General features: G+C 43.7%; 1 protein-coding gene across 2 annotated transcripts in view; it reads right to left on the bottom strand.

The window, feature by feature from the left end:
- LOC131261990 (protein dead ringer) overlaps positions 1 to 15,104 on the bottom strand; it is a 95,796-nt gene that overhangs the window by 61,506 nt on the left and 19,186 nt on the right. The window lies entirely within an intron of this gene.

Genomic DNA, 15,104 nt, shown 5'->3' with positions numbered 1-15,104 from the left:
TATATTGACCTAGAGTACTGTGTTTATAGGAAGACGTTCTTTGAATGTACTAACTAACTTAGCTTGAAACATATTTTCTGGATTGATTAATTCATGTTTGACCTGTAAATAAACCTTCAACTTTGACGGACTTTGCACAAAAAGAAAGAGAAGCACGTTATCTAATTTTAACATAGTTGATCAGAACTTCAATACGAATCACCAACAAAAGTTCATTTAAGCATGACATAAAAAAGAATATAGAAAGTACGTAGTTATTCAAACCCTCATGAGAAAACAAAATACTAAATTAAATTACCACTGGATTTTAAAATGTGTCCTCTTTCTCGCGACGAAACAGAATCGGTGTTCAAGTAAAATAAAGCATTTCCCATGGATGCATCGTCAACGCATTCGGTATCGGGACGCTGACGGATACGATCAGCCGATGCTGAAGGTCAATCGTTGTACGCGGGTGGTTGTGATTTAAAAATATCGATAAGCCCACCATTTCCCAGCCGGTCCACACAAACACCTTCCTTCCGATGACCATCATTATGGCCAGCCCGTATGCCGAAAAAATCATCCTCCCGTCAGCAAAACCGCACCGTGCCTCATCGAACCATCCACGGCCCGTGTTTTGGTGAGAAAGACACATTTGTCTCGAAAGTGCAAATCGCTGCGCCTGTCCCAGGGTCCCCCATGGGGGAAGTGGTTTTTAATTTGTGTTCTATTTCTGTGTCACTCCCTAAGTGAGCGCTTGTGTATTTGTATGCCATTTGGGAAGTTGGGGTGGAAAGTAGCATCGTAACAGAAAAAGGGAACACGCCGTAGGACCATCAATAATAATAATCTTGGGTAATAAAAATCACGCTTTAAAAGGCACGGAAAACGGCTTTCAGTGTGCGAGCCAGCTAATCGGGCGGAAAACGCTCCGGGAGACGCTTGTGCGGGAAATGGGAGAAAAATCTGTCCCATCCTCAACGTCAGCCTCACGATCGAGTCTGACGATTTTCGGCTCCGTATGACCGGCGCGTCACCAGCACCCGCGACCTACACCAACGGGAAAAGTATTGCACAACCCAACCATTCCTCATATTGGCTCTTTTTCCCTCTCCCCCATGGCATGTTTCTACTACTCGCGGTTTCCTCGAAACTGGAACTGGTCCATCATGTGTGGACCGCACGTCCGTCGTCCCCGTTTTCCAGCCTTTTTTCTTCGCAAGCATGTCGGTGGCCGTTTAAAAAGACTCTCAGCTGCAGCTGCAAAGATTGTTCGACTTAATATTTGACCCATATTGAGCGCAATCCACGAAATGCGTTCTTCGTCGCCGTCGTTTGTCGACGTTGGCGTCGTCCAGCAGCATAAGCAGAACAACAATTGACGTTTTGCGCATGCATCGAGCGAGCATCGAGTGACACCAGCCGATACGGGATGAAACAGGCAGCATAACAACCCGGGGCATGAGCTGGGTCAGGAAGGTTCTCACATCATCTTCACGAGTTTGCGGAAGGCCCGGGCGTCGGATGCGTACGTTCGGGTTTCGGCGACGTGCTTGGCAAGGAGGGAAAAGTAATAAAAACGGTACATTTGTCTCGTGACGTAGTTACTTTTACTATCCATCTACCCTGTTCTGCCCTGTCTCTCGCTCTACCTTCCTCTATCTGTTCCTACATTTCCTTTTTCTGTTCTTATACTCGTGCTGCATAACGATCGTGATCCGTAATGGCAAACATGTGGCGACAAGACGTCGCGTTTGCTTCCAACGCATCTTCAGAGTGACGGTGTATTAGATTTTTGATTTTCGCTTTTCAAAAACGAAGCAGAGAGATGGGAGACATTGATAGAGCAGCATGAAAAAGATGTGAGTAGTCGTTCCAATGGTGTTCTTAATCATGTTCATGTTTTTGATTGAAAAAAAAATATCCTAAATAAACTATTGGTGCAGATCGATCTTCTTTTGATTTTTTATTTAAATCCAAGATTATTTCGCACCAGAGATCATATAATACTTCAACCCAATCAATGTTTTCCAATGGAACCGATTATTATTTAAGAAAATCCAAAACGATTTCTTTTCCAAAAGATCCTTACTATTTATTTAAAAGTAACATAAACAACACAAACATAAAGTATAAAAGTATAAAATGAAAAAATATAAAGACATCTAAAGAAATCAAAATAAAGTAGGGAAAATTTCCTAACAACGCGCTTTGCCACATCCATCGACTCACTCGCAGCTGTTACTTTTCCATCACGCTTTTCGTAGAACCTTTGCCCCCTCGCAAGAAATCCTTCATAAGGATACACATTGCATCGAGCGAAACACTCGCCGCAGCCAGAAGAGATGCACCTCTTCCAGTGTCATTATCACCCACTACTGGCCGTGAAACATCTTGCCCCGCTCGAAACGGATCTAATTAAATCCCCGGCCCTTAAAGCGAGGGATCAGTTAACATTTCCTTTTCCCACCCCGAACCAGCATCGGACCGGATCGAACCGTTGCCTTAGAAGACGATTAATTTTGATTGGAAATTGATGAAGTGATCACTATTAATAGACTCACGACTCCGGAACGTTTTCCCAGCGGACGGACGGGTATGAGTGGGATCGCAAAATTCAATTGCGTGCGATCTCGTGCCTCCTCCTGCTGTTAGTGTATGTGCGCATCCTTTAATGGGTCGTTTTGGGAAAACTAAACCTTCAAGAAACACAAAGGGGGAACCCGCGTTGTAGACAGGCAGGTCGAAACAAGCCGTGACAATAGATAAATTAATCCCACCGCTAAATATAGACATCTCGGGGGTTGTGTTAGAACAATTCTTGAGCAGTAAAATTTTCTCCAGCATTCGGAGAAACGAAAGGGACCGAAACGCAACCGACGCCACAGGATGTGTGCATCAATTTTCCTCGCTCATGGGATGCAGAGCGTTCGGATGCATTTATCTGCTGAGCTGGGGGAGGGTTTATTACTGAATTTTATCTTCCATTCCACGGTCACGTAAACTAGATGCAGCCGTCAGCGGAACGGGAACCACCGGTGGCTGCCAAAAATGTGTGGCGAAGGTCGCGCGGGTTGAAAGATAATGGGGAAAATATCGTGTAAACTCCATAAAGCAACAAGCAAACAGGAAACACGTGTACGATCGCTTTTCGTCATTGGATGCGGAATCATAAACGATGAGGCCTAAGTTAAATAAAATCGTTTTGAAGTCGTGTTACAAACACTTAATTCGATAATGTTTTGATTTGGATCACATGAAATTTTACTCAAATTTACAGAAAAATATCAAAATCGTACCCAATTGCAAATGAATCAATACTTCACATTCGATGTGCAATAGAAGATATTTTACAAAAAATAAACAATGGAAAGTAAATTCTTTACTAAGTTATTATTTTTATTCATTTGGGGAAATGCAGGCCCAGCGAAGCTACGAGCAACACTGGAAAATTATATAGAATTTTGTGAGGTGATTAAAGCTTACAATTTCTTCAAATAATTCCAAAGTAAACAAGTTATGTGTAAAAATTGTTTCATTAGTCAACTGTCCTAATCTGGAAGAGCATTAAAATATCTGCATTAGTTTTGCTCCCGGGCATAAATTTATTTATTTTGCCACGAGAAGGCAAAGATCGCATGCCAAACCTTTCCCCAAATCGCTTCTTCAAGCATCCCGAATCTGCCTCCGGTAGTAATTAAGAGCATAAAGCACCTTCTGACCACATGGACCTCGTCACAAGTCACCGAAGGAACCATTTCCCCCTTTCGAGTTCACCTTCCATGCAAAGGGCGATAAAATGTTGCGCCGGAAAATGTCTAAAGTGTAGAACGCATCAGAAGGACTCTGCCTCCGGGAGATGGACGGGCGCGTGTCCCTTTTGTGGTTTTCCCTTCTACCGAGGAGGGGAAGTGGGGGGGAAGGCCGCACTCGGGTCGGATGGTTCCAAACGGGCAATTAATAACATTAGCAAACGTACGGCCGAACATACGTCCCGTGACTCACACTTCACGCGAATTTCTGACACGCGGGATGGGCTCGAAATTGAAGAATAGGAAAATCCAAACAGGAACACATTTACCTTAGCACTTTCACACACACGCACACACACAGATACACAAGGTAAAACTGAACAACTTGGAACCGACGGACGTCCTCAAGGGTTTGTTGTTGGTTGTCTTACCTGCAGAGAAAGAGAGACGGAAAGCGGTAATTAGTACGAATCATTTTAATCAGCAGTAATTACTAGTTTTATATCTCGGAGGCAGGCACCAACGAACACACACGTGTGCACAATTTCGTGCAAACTCGCGCCAACCAAATCGCGGGTTTTTGCCCTCGAACGATAATCCGATGCAACGCCATCTTTCGCGATCTTCGGCGGAAGCGAAGGAAGCAGAAGGCACTCGCGAGCCGGACGCCGTTCGCGGTGAGCGCGGACGTACCGTGTCTCATTTGTCTGCGACCGTGTACGCCCACCTTCCCCTAGCTGCACGGATGGAAAACTGGACTAGGAAAGTGCAGTTGTCCTACGCTTCCTGCAGAGATCCTTCGTCTAGCGGCTCGGGAGCGTCATTCAGTGTCACCGCCGGCGGGACGTGCGATCTTCAGCGAACGTGACCGTCCGATGCACTCTTTTGGGGACCACAATCGACGGAGGAGGCCCCCTGTAATGATCTGATCCGAAGCAAAGCGATCATTAAACCAGTTGCCCGTGGACAGGGTGTGACTTCGAAAGTAGGGGTGGAATAATGATAAATCTCTTTATTTGCAATTTACGGGGGCTAATTATTGTTGCGTAGTAACAGTTGGTATATTTAAAATACGATTTTCGTAGAATTATTATTTCATTATTAAACGTCAGATTCTAATAGAAAATAAGAAGTAAATCTACAAAAATTAACATTAGCATATAAAATAATACATTACAAAGAAATTAAGTGTACACTAAAAGCAAAACTAGTTTGTAAAAGTTCAAACAAAAATAGTTTAACTAATAACACGTTAAAAGATAAACACTAACGTTCACAAATAAGTTTTCAATAATTGGATTTCAAATGCGTATTTGAGCACCTACTTCTGGGGCAAAGATTATTATTTAAATTAAAAAAGACTGAGTACACCAGATCGTTGCAGTATTCGATTTCATAATACATCCCGCATCAAACGAAGCAGTCTTATCCTCGTCCTTTCCTTGCTAGCCGGCAATGGTTCCTATTTGTTTCGTTAAAAGTCGGTTATTTATCGCTCCGTGCCGTTGAAAGGATGAATAATTCCAAGCGATTTATCATTTCACCGTTCGCACCGGCGTTACGTCGTCGAATCGTCTTCGGAACAATCAGGCGGCAGCGGTTCATTTCGTCGTTTATAATCTATTTCATTTTTTTTTATTCCTTTCGTTCGTCATCCTCCTCACCAAATGGGGGTTCTGAAGGAGTGCAAGCAACACAGAAAGACGGGGGACAGTTGCGCCTCAAGACGGAATGCGCAGAAGAATGGACAATTATTGGAGCCTCGGTTTAAGAAAGGGGTGCATATTGAACGTATTTGAAAATAGAAAATAATTATCCCAACCGCGCCGATCGGCGGTGGGCGCGTATGGTTTCTTCTTTCAGACTCCCCCCAGGCTTCCCACCCCCAGAGACTGATGAGAGTATTAATATTAAACACTATTATAATCATATTTCCAACCAATTTGTTTTCCTTTCATCTCACCAAAGCCCGCACATAATGTCATCCGTTCGTTCGCTTTTGGCTCGGTGTCGTTGATGTATCAATTTCCACCGACAGCCAGCTAGGGTGGGAGGGCTGGGGCATTAAATAATTACCGCACAACGGACACAATCGGACGTCTTCGTCAAAGCTTCGGCCGTGGGAGTCGCCGAAGAAGTCTTCAACAGCGGGTTGCTTCTCTTACACTTTGCTGAATGAATGAATGAATGGATGACGTCTTGACTGTCGTGGTTGCTGGTGTTCGTATGGAGCCCTGGCGCACTTTGTTTCGTCATAAAAATCCCAGAAACGGAGAAAAGCTTCTCACCGACCGTTTAATCCTCCCCGATCAATCGCGGTTCCAACCGGGAACGAACGAACCCGCGGACAACATTGAGGCCCGGAGAAACGTTTCATTCATACGGCGGTTTGCTAAATGGAGTAAGATTTGAATAACAGCATCAACACACCGCTGCGACATCGGCTGTCGCACCGACCGTTTTCTCACACCTTTTAGTGCCGACCGCCGTTGAAAAGCAGGGATCCCCATTTTCATTCAATTTGTCCCGAGCGCGCGTTGTATTAATAAGGCGTCAGGTTTACTTTTTTCTTTCATCCGTTCCATACACGCTCGTACTCCCGTCGTTCTCAAAGTCTTTTCGCTGCAACAGACAAGCGAACAAGAGACAGGATAGCCCTCCCATGTGGGATGCTACAATGTTGAGAGAATAAATAAAATTTATATCGCCCATAAGACGACCACAATTTATCAAAAGTGCTCAAAATGCTCGTTTTTGCTTGACCTGTTGCTTCTCTTTCGTGAACAGAGATATCTTGCATGGATGGACACAATTGCAGTTTATCATCATATTTAAATTCCTTTGGAATGATATATTACGAAAAACAGGTCTGCATAATTGAAAAAATAGTTTAAAAAGAATTCCTCCGTTATCCAACGAAATATTTTATGTGAATTTGAATTGGGAATCAATCAATACTTGAATACCGTAAAAGAAAAACATAATAAAATGTTAAAATTATTAAACAAATTTTATAAACATGAACATATCAAGGGATTGTATAGAAAAGTTAAAATGAGTCGTTCAAATATTGTAGGGCACTTTATACAATTATCATTTAATCATTTCGGCTTGAAAAAGAAGTATATTTTATTTAGGACGAACGATAAGAAAAAATGAGAAGAAGACAAATGCATCGTAAACTAACGTGAATGTCGTGCATATGAAGTCAACCCTGGGGGCACATGTTGCGAAAAATGAAGTAGACGACATACATACGAAACGGCTTACACGCATTCACACAAATACTGAAGCTGTGCAATGATACAAAACAAAATAAAGTAAGGCACCTTCAAAGACAAGCTCAAACTCTTTCGTGTGAAGAGGAGCTCATCGCCTTTGGAAACGTGGAAGGATTTGGTACGAAATTAGCATTCTTTTTTCTTCTCGCTACGTTTGCTGCATGCGATGCACTGCGAAGTGCACACACCGCGGATGCACGCGAGACCCGACTGTGATAAATGCACTGAACAAGGGCGAGAAAAAGAGTAATGTACATCATGTAAAACACTATAAAACGTCTATCAGCAAATTAATCTACCACAAACGAGGAGAAAGACAGACCGCAACAGCCAGTCCAATACGTCGTCGACGGATCGGGACCGATTGGATGCGGTGCAGTTTCTGCACATCGCTGCAAATCTTCTCCCCCAAGCAAGCTGGCGAACGAACGAACGGCCAACCTCCCCCCGGCGGGAGGTCGCTCTTAAGCATCGAACACAAATCATCCCTCGTGAAACATGCGCCAATTCACACTTCCACAAAAGCGCGCGCGGAAAAAGGTGCGCCGCGGCCGAGCGAAAAAGACCACCGGCGTTTGGGAAAAGTGGAAAACCGGCAAACTTCTAAGCAGAAACTGGGACCGCGGGATCGTGCGCCCGACGTGTACGACGTGTGAGACCGGGGCGGCGTTTCTGTGTTCGTGGGTGCCGCATTAAATTGTGATACTTTATGGGGCGACCGAAGAGGGAGGGTTTTTTTTGCGAATTTTCCTCCACACAACAACACGACACTCGCCTCCCCAACGCACATAATGCTTTCTCCAGGAAGGGACGTCTTAGAATGTGTTGCCCCTTTTCACCCCAAAACGTCATAAGCGATCTGGTCGGATGTCATTGATGCACTTTTAGTGATGGTAGAAAGTGCATCCACAAAGCCGGACGAGGTGTGAGGCGTCATAAAAACACAAGATATACATCCCGGCTATTGAGTAAAATCGCTTTGAACTGATTCTCACAATTCGGGCGACTCAAACGAAGCGGCAGAAGTGGAATGCAATGAGCATTGCGTTAAATTTGGAAATATAAGACTTTGCCTGTTTGTTTTGTTCCGGTAAATTATTCAAGAGTTAATTGGAAATGGATGTTTGGGAGGTGTAATAAATATTACTAGTTATTAGTCGTGCAGCTACAGCAAACCACACGTGACAAGGATTAAATATACGCGTTCTCAGAAGTTGATTTAACAATAGTTAACTGGAAGGAAAAATCGCTGGATGGAAACTAAAATTGTATTAAAGATACAGATGGGAGTGTTTCACTAATTTAAAAGGACGTTATGACAATATGCATAAAGTAAAATTACTTAACCTGCTAGTTTAGTTAGAAAGAAGCTTCCGAACATAAAGAATCTTCTCGATTTGCACAAAAGTCTATCTGGTTAACAACGAAACGTTATATTAACACGAAGATTAAAATATTTCCACATGGACGTAGTAACGAAATCTGATCGAAAAATTAACGTTACCGATTTCACAGCACACGAAACCGCATTTGCTAATTGAATTAGTGTTCTTAGTCTACATTCCATTTGCAATGAACTATAACTGTACACCTCGCCGCTGGACGATGCCGATAAGGAATGCAATGATAGTCGGTACACAACACTCGATACCGTTTTCTTTCTCCGTAGAACTTTGCACATGTTAATTTGGCGAAGAATGTACCTTTCGAACGGTAAAACATTCTCGAAAAGCTCGTAGCATTATGCTAACAGCACTAAATGGATTCGAATAGTGTGCCGAACACTGCGGAAGACAGGAATGTTTGTTTTTTTATGCTTCTTTCCATTACGAAAAGTTACAATGGAAACTGTTGAGGTAGTATGAATGAAAATAAATAAAAACAAACGAAGCAAAATGATATTGAAATCGTTTAGGAGCAGTAAAAGACCCAAAGATTGATAAATTCAAGTGTTATTTTTCATCAAATGCTGCTCTCCATCAATTTGCATGCATCTGCTTTCCAAAAAACTGCATTCTTTATCTTTTTCTGCAGTGCGTCCAAAGTGCAGTGCCTCGAAACTCTTCCTCCCGGCAAACGTAGCGTTCCGCGGTAGCCAGTCGGCAAACAAATTGACCAATCAATCTTGAACCAATGCACGATGCAACCGTTTCGAAGCATCAGCATTATTTTATTTTATTCTCAACTTTTTTCACCGCTCAACCCCTCCAGCCTGTTCTCAGGTTCGAAGTCGCCTTCTGCCACCCCGATGGATATGTTTAAAATATATTATTTCCCAGCTCCCGAATGCACAATCGCACCGGAATCGCATCATTATGCTCACGCATGTGATAGGAAAATGTTTTCGTCCCAAACCTCAACCCGGGCCGCTTCCGCTTGGGTTCGGTTGTGCGAACTTTGGCCAGTTTCTGCTTCGCACTATGGAGTGGTGGAACTCTTTTCGGCTTCGGGGAGGACAACACTGCGGTCGGATGGAAGGCAGACGATGGCCATCGGACCCCGCGGGCTCAATAAAAGGGATTACGTGAGGATGCTGCCTGACGCCAGACTTCAAATACAGAAGCTTTCGTGATAACGGTCGAGCTTATTTAATATAATTTGAATCTGTTTCTGACACTCCATCATCTTCGTCCTTCAAACGGGAGATGCTCCGCGTGTTTTGTTACTCTTATGAAAGGAGGAAGAAAGGGTAAGTAAACGATATTTAGAAGCAAGGAAACAGCACCTTGAGAAGCTGACGGATGAAATAATTTAGGTAAATTATCATAACTCCCGTCTCGATCGGATGGTTTGAATCGTGCTCCAGTCCGTCTTGAAAACCAATCGCCAAAGAGTGCGCTCGGAAAGACCGATACGACGTCGTGTATCCACTTGGTCACTGGGAAGGGGGCTTAAAGCGTGATTGCAACGGCTCATGACCATCCAATTAATTTCCATACAAAAGCCCTTCGTATGTGAAGATAAAAGGATCATGTGTTCTTTTTTCGGTTACTTTCCGCCGACCGAAATAGAAGCAACCTTGAACTCCACCGATGAAACTGAACCCTGTCCGTTTGGAACGACTTCGAGTGCGGCGAAATAATTGACAGATTCGTGCAGGATGTTTTCCCTGGCGTTTCCGTTTTTTCCTCGCGCTAGAAAAAGCGGGCAAATAAAATGAAACCCATCGCTAGCCAACCTATCCACCAATCCGTGCAGAAAGTAAATCGATCCATTTCGTTGGCCGTAATGAAGCTCGCGGGCGTTTGCATTAGCGGGAGTTATTTTTATCTCCATCCAATGAACCTCGCTACGATGAGATGAAGAGCAGCCGATCATGCAAGGATTGCAAAAGGTAGCTGAGTCGACGGTGGTGGCAGTCTAGGCGATCGCAAGATGGAACCCATCAGAGGCCGCGCAAATTGTGATCAATTGTAGGAAGAAGGTGCGGGTCGGCCGGCTCGGTGTGGAGGTCCGTAAAGACGACGCGACCTGTCACTTGGCGGTGCAATCGTGCGAAAAGGGGAATTGCGAAGCCAAATTAATGGGTTCCAACATCTAATTGAAACTAAACCCGGGCATACAAGGACTAGACGTTTATGAACTTTAAGAATGGGAAAAGTGCTTTAGACAAATTTCCTATGCTTTCTTGATCGAAACATGATCATATGCAAGGTGATGGAGTATAAGAAGATCACATTACTCTTCCTCTAATCATGTTCATATATTGTAACATATGTGAAAAAAATATACGGTCCTGTTGTTATAAAGCTGAGATATTTATTAAAGATATTTTAGGCATTTAGAATAATTCTTTCATCATTCCTAGCATGGCAACGAATTTGTTGCACCAACATATCAATCGACTAGACTGTAATACATTGCAACACGCTAGCCCAGACGGCCTTTGACACGGCCAATTTTATTCCTGAGCATGCGCATCCTAGACGACGCTAGGAAGACATTCCGACCCGTAATGCATTCCGTATCAACTATGTTGTGCATAAAACGAGCATCCAACGAAGCGCCAACCTGGCTAATGAAGAACGGGTGAAGGATAAGTGCGAGATGAAGGGTTTCCCTGAGTGTGTGTGTGTGTGCGCCTCACACTAACGAAATTGAAATGTGACTAAAAGACAAATGCATCGGCATATATTACACATCCGCAAAATAATGAACTGTGCGGTGCGATGCATCGTGAGTGTTGATGCATGCATGCATCTTGTAATGTGCAGCCTCTCTCGGGCATCATTCAGATCCTGGTCTGGCCCCGGCGGGAAGAGGGGTGGCAGCAACCACCTTTCTCAACCACCCGGTCACGACAAGACCGCTCTTGGGGCCACCCCATCTCCCGGGAAACTCGGGAAACCCACCAAACACCGCATACGAGAGCGTGCAGTGCACACAATTAGACTTCCATTTTTCGGCTTCAGTTTCTGTCGGTCGCTGTCGTGCGGTGCGGTGGAAAAATCGTCGACCATCGGGTATTTTATTTTTATTTCAACCGGTGCATCGCCATGCGGTGCTAATCAAATCTCAGCTCGAACGCAACCACCATTTTTCCATACGTCGATGATCGATGGTCTAATTTTCGTCTGCTGCGTGCTGATCACTCAATCCTACTGCAGTCGGTGGCATGAGGGCAGACACAACATCGTCGGCTTTTGGCATGACGTGCAAGGTTGGGTTTTTTTTTACTAAGTAAGTTTATTTCGTGCGATTAATCTTCTAGAATAGTGAGTTATTTCGTAAAGTTGTTTGCAATTGCATCCAGTTTTACTGCTCCTACAATTACCTATCCACCAAAAGAGGATTCCTACAATTACCTATCCACCTCCTTTGAAAGAGGATTGTATAGGACCATAAAGTGTGCCAAAGAAGAGCTTTCTTCACATCCTACTTTAGGTACATTCCATCTAGAAAAAATTCATTCAATTTTGTGCTATTTCCAATCAATCTAATTATGTTTTTCGGAATAAAAAAATCGTTACAGAAAATGAGATGAAAAGAAACTGGTGCATCATTTTCGCTTGCAATCGTGTGAAACCTCGAGTGGCCAAGGAGTGTGCTAACTTCTCTCATTACAGTTCCCCCCCTTCCCTTCACCCGCCATGCCCATGTCTGTCATCGAACGCGAATGTGAATCTTCGTCACCCGCAATAAGCCGTATTCGGTGTCGATCCGTTCGACTTTCAAGTTAATTTAATTAGACGGACGTGACATTATGTCAAATAATATATTGGCGCGCCGGAGCACAGCGGCCACTTCGCACCAGATCGCCGCGGCCAGATTGCGGTGACGAAATGCAAACAAAATCCGACCCCACATTCCATCATCCATCCCTCCGGGTGATCGGATCCGGAGCCGGCGTGTGGTGTATGGTGTTTTTCTTGTTTGTGCCGATTGCTTTATCCCGTCCCGATGTCGCGGCTTCTGGGCGACTGAGTCAGTGGAGCGTCTTTTGCCGGATGTCAGCAGGCGTTCATCATCATCGGGCGTCTTCGTCGGTGTTTTTTTCTTTTCTTTTTCTTTTCGTCGATGGTGGCGGCGTGTCAGACGGTATGCAAACTTGATCGCCACCGGTGGACATGCTCGACAAATTTCCCAAACGCCTCATATGGAAGGCACGAGGCGGGAGAATTCAAATATGGAGCTGTTGGTTGGCCCCCGCGAAGGTCAACATGGCGAGCGATCGATGAAGGGGTGTGGGGAAATATAAAAACAGAAATATTCGTCCAACAACAACGGGTGAGACATGAAGAATCAATCGGGAAAGTTTATTTTCAGCGTCGTAATTTGCATTCGAAAACAAATGGAATTTGTGTGATGTCCGTTAGTGTTAATTAATTTTCGGGTGTTTATTTATTGTAGCCTTATTTTTCCTCAACTGCTGAAACATGTTTGTTATACCTTTTTCAAAAACACACTTAATGAACTCTCGTTTAAGTAATCTCTTGCTTATAAAGGAGATCAACGGGAGGAATTATTAATTAATCATTGTCACTCGTTAATCTTTAAAATAAAAACACATCCAAAACGTGCGTGACATCTTCTTTTTTTCTTCCTTCTAAATTCTCTGCAAGCTGATGCTTATGCTCTAAATTTGTGTTGACGTCCACCCATCTCCGAAACAGACATCGACGAGCGTGGCTGATCATCATCGCATCTCAGATCAGATGCTCCTGCCTATCCTACGCCCGCGACGTGAATGTGCCTTACCACAATCAAATGAAAACGGTTATTTATGGAGTTCGGCGGAAGGTGGAAAAGCGGTACACTTTTCTTTAACCTCCGTGCGCTGGGTTGCGGGGATACGACCTCGCTGTCACCTTCGTTTTGGATCGAGGAAGCGGGACGATGCCGATGCCGAGGGGGGCGATGGCGGAGTCACAAATCGATTAGGAAAAGCATGAAAAGTAATAATATTGAACATAGCCCTCGCGAGCCGGCGATGAACGTTGATGTACGAGCCGTAAATGTAGTTTGAACCGAAGCCGATACCGAGGAGACCAATCGGACCAACGCTGGTCGGATTTCGAGGGTGCAAGGGGGGGAACGGAGACCGTTTTCAAGGGAGAAAAAGCGCAAGAAACTTACAGACACACTCTCAGAAAAGTAGCGCAGAACAACACCAGCTGAATTCTTCCCCGCCAGAGCCCGAGGATTTTCTGATGAGAAAATTTATATCAAATTACGGTACACAATTTTGTTGCTGCAGGGGGTCATCCCGTGGTTCCCGTTCTTCGGTGCGGTATCGTTTATTTCTTCCTTTCGCTGCCCTAGATGGTACGTGACACATCTGAGAAGACGACGCAAACGAATTAACTCAACAGAAATCAAGTGTATTCTGGCTGGCGACCAACAAGGCTGTACAGAGCATTGGCCGGGTTTTATGACCATGACATTCATGTTATTGAAGCTTACCACAAAATGAGAACGTTTCGTAATAAAGACATGTGTTTCAGAGTAAATAAAAAGAGCTATGGTAAACCTAATAATCGAGAGAAAGAGTTGTGGAATGTATTATTTGTTTCTAACCTTTTTTATATCAAAATGATAAAGAAATTAGCTCGACCTAATAGCATATTCACTTCTTTTATTAGGTTATTATACAAAATCATAACTTTTGTTAAAGTCAATATCAAGCAAAATTGATGTTTCGCTTATTTGTTTGTTCTACTACAAGTCTTACTATACTCAGATTTACCATACCTGTCATGTGTCAAAAGGAATACTAGAGCTATGCTAAATCAAAAAATGTAATCCTCCATTTTTAAATTATAATTAATTATTGGAAAAAACGCATTTAACATTATACCTGAATCAACTTTAATTTTAATTAATCAGGATGAAATAAACAAGCAGCTTTCCATTCACTCACGTCTTACGGTTTTTAAAAAAGTGAAATAGCAATAACTTTTCCTACTAATTTATCACATAAAACGGTCTTTCAAACCGATCGATTATGGATATCGATTTCCCAAGCCCATGCTGGATGCAATAAATGGTGATTTTCTCCTCCATCACTCATTTCCCATCAAGAGATCTTCCGCCACCTTTTAACATTTTCCCATTACCACCTGCTTAATGAATATTCATCCCCACGCCACACGGTTTTCATCATGAACGACGACAAACACCAAAGTACGACGCTGAAATGGAAGTAAAAGCCCCCGGATAGTCCCGGAAAGTGGTGGTGCATCGGATCGGTGCATCTGCAATCCGCCCGATGGACTTCGTCACATTCGACACCCCACTCGGGTGGAGACCACTAAACACCTCTTCACCCGGTGCTGCAATCGACGCACGGTTCGCGCTGAGGGTATTAATTAATAGAAACGTGCTATTGACTCTCGATCGCCAATTAATCAGCCTCTTGTGGACGTAATTTATCTTGCGCACTACGCAAACGAACACCATCTTCACATTAACAACCGAGCTAGCGCGCTTTTGACGTACGCTCGGTTGGGTTTCGAACTCAACCCCGACATGCGCAACCAATTCAAATGCCTCATAAACGGTTCTTTTGAGTGGCTGTTTCTTCAAGTGGTTAGCGTTCATGGAAGTTAATTGCTTTAGTCATTTTAGACTAGTTTCAAAGAAAATTTCA

Source organism: Anopheles coustani, chromosome 2 (assembly GCF_943734705.1).
Source record: "Anopheles coustani chromosome 2, idAnoCousDA_361_x.2, whole genome shotgun sequence".
Taxonomy (NCBI): domain Eukaryota; kingdom Metazoa; phylum Arthropoda; class Insecta; order Diptera; family Culicidae; genus Anopheles; species Anopheles coustani.
This window is presented reverse-complemented; position numbering and strand designations above follow the sequence as displayed.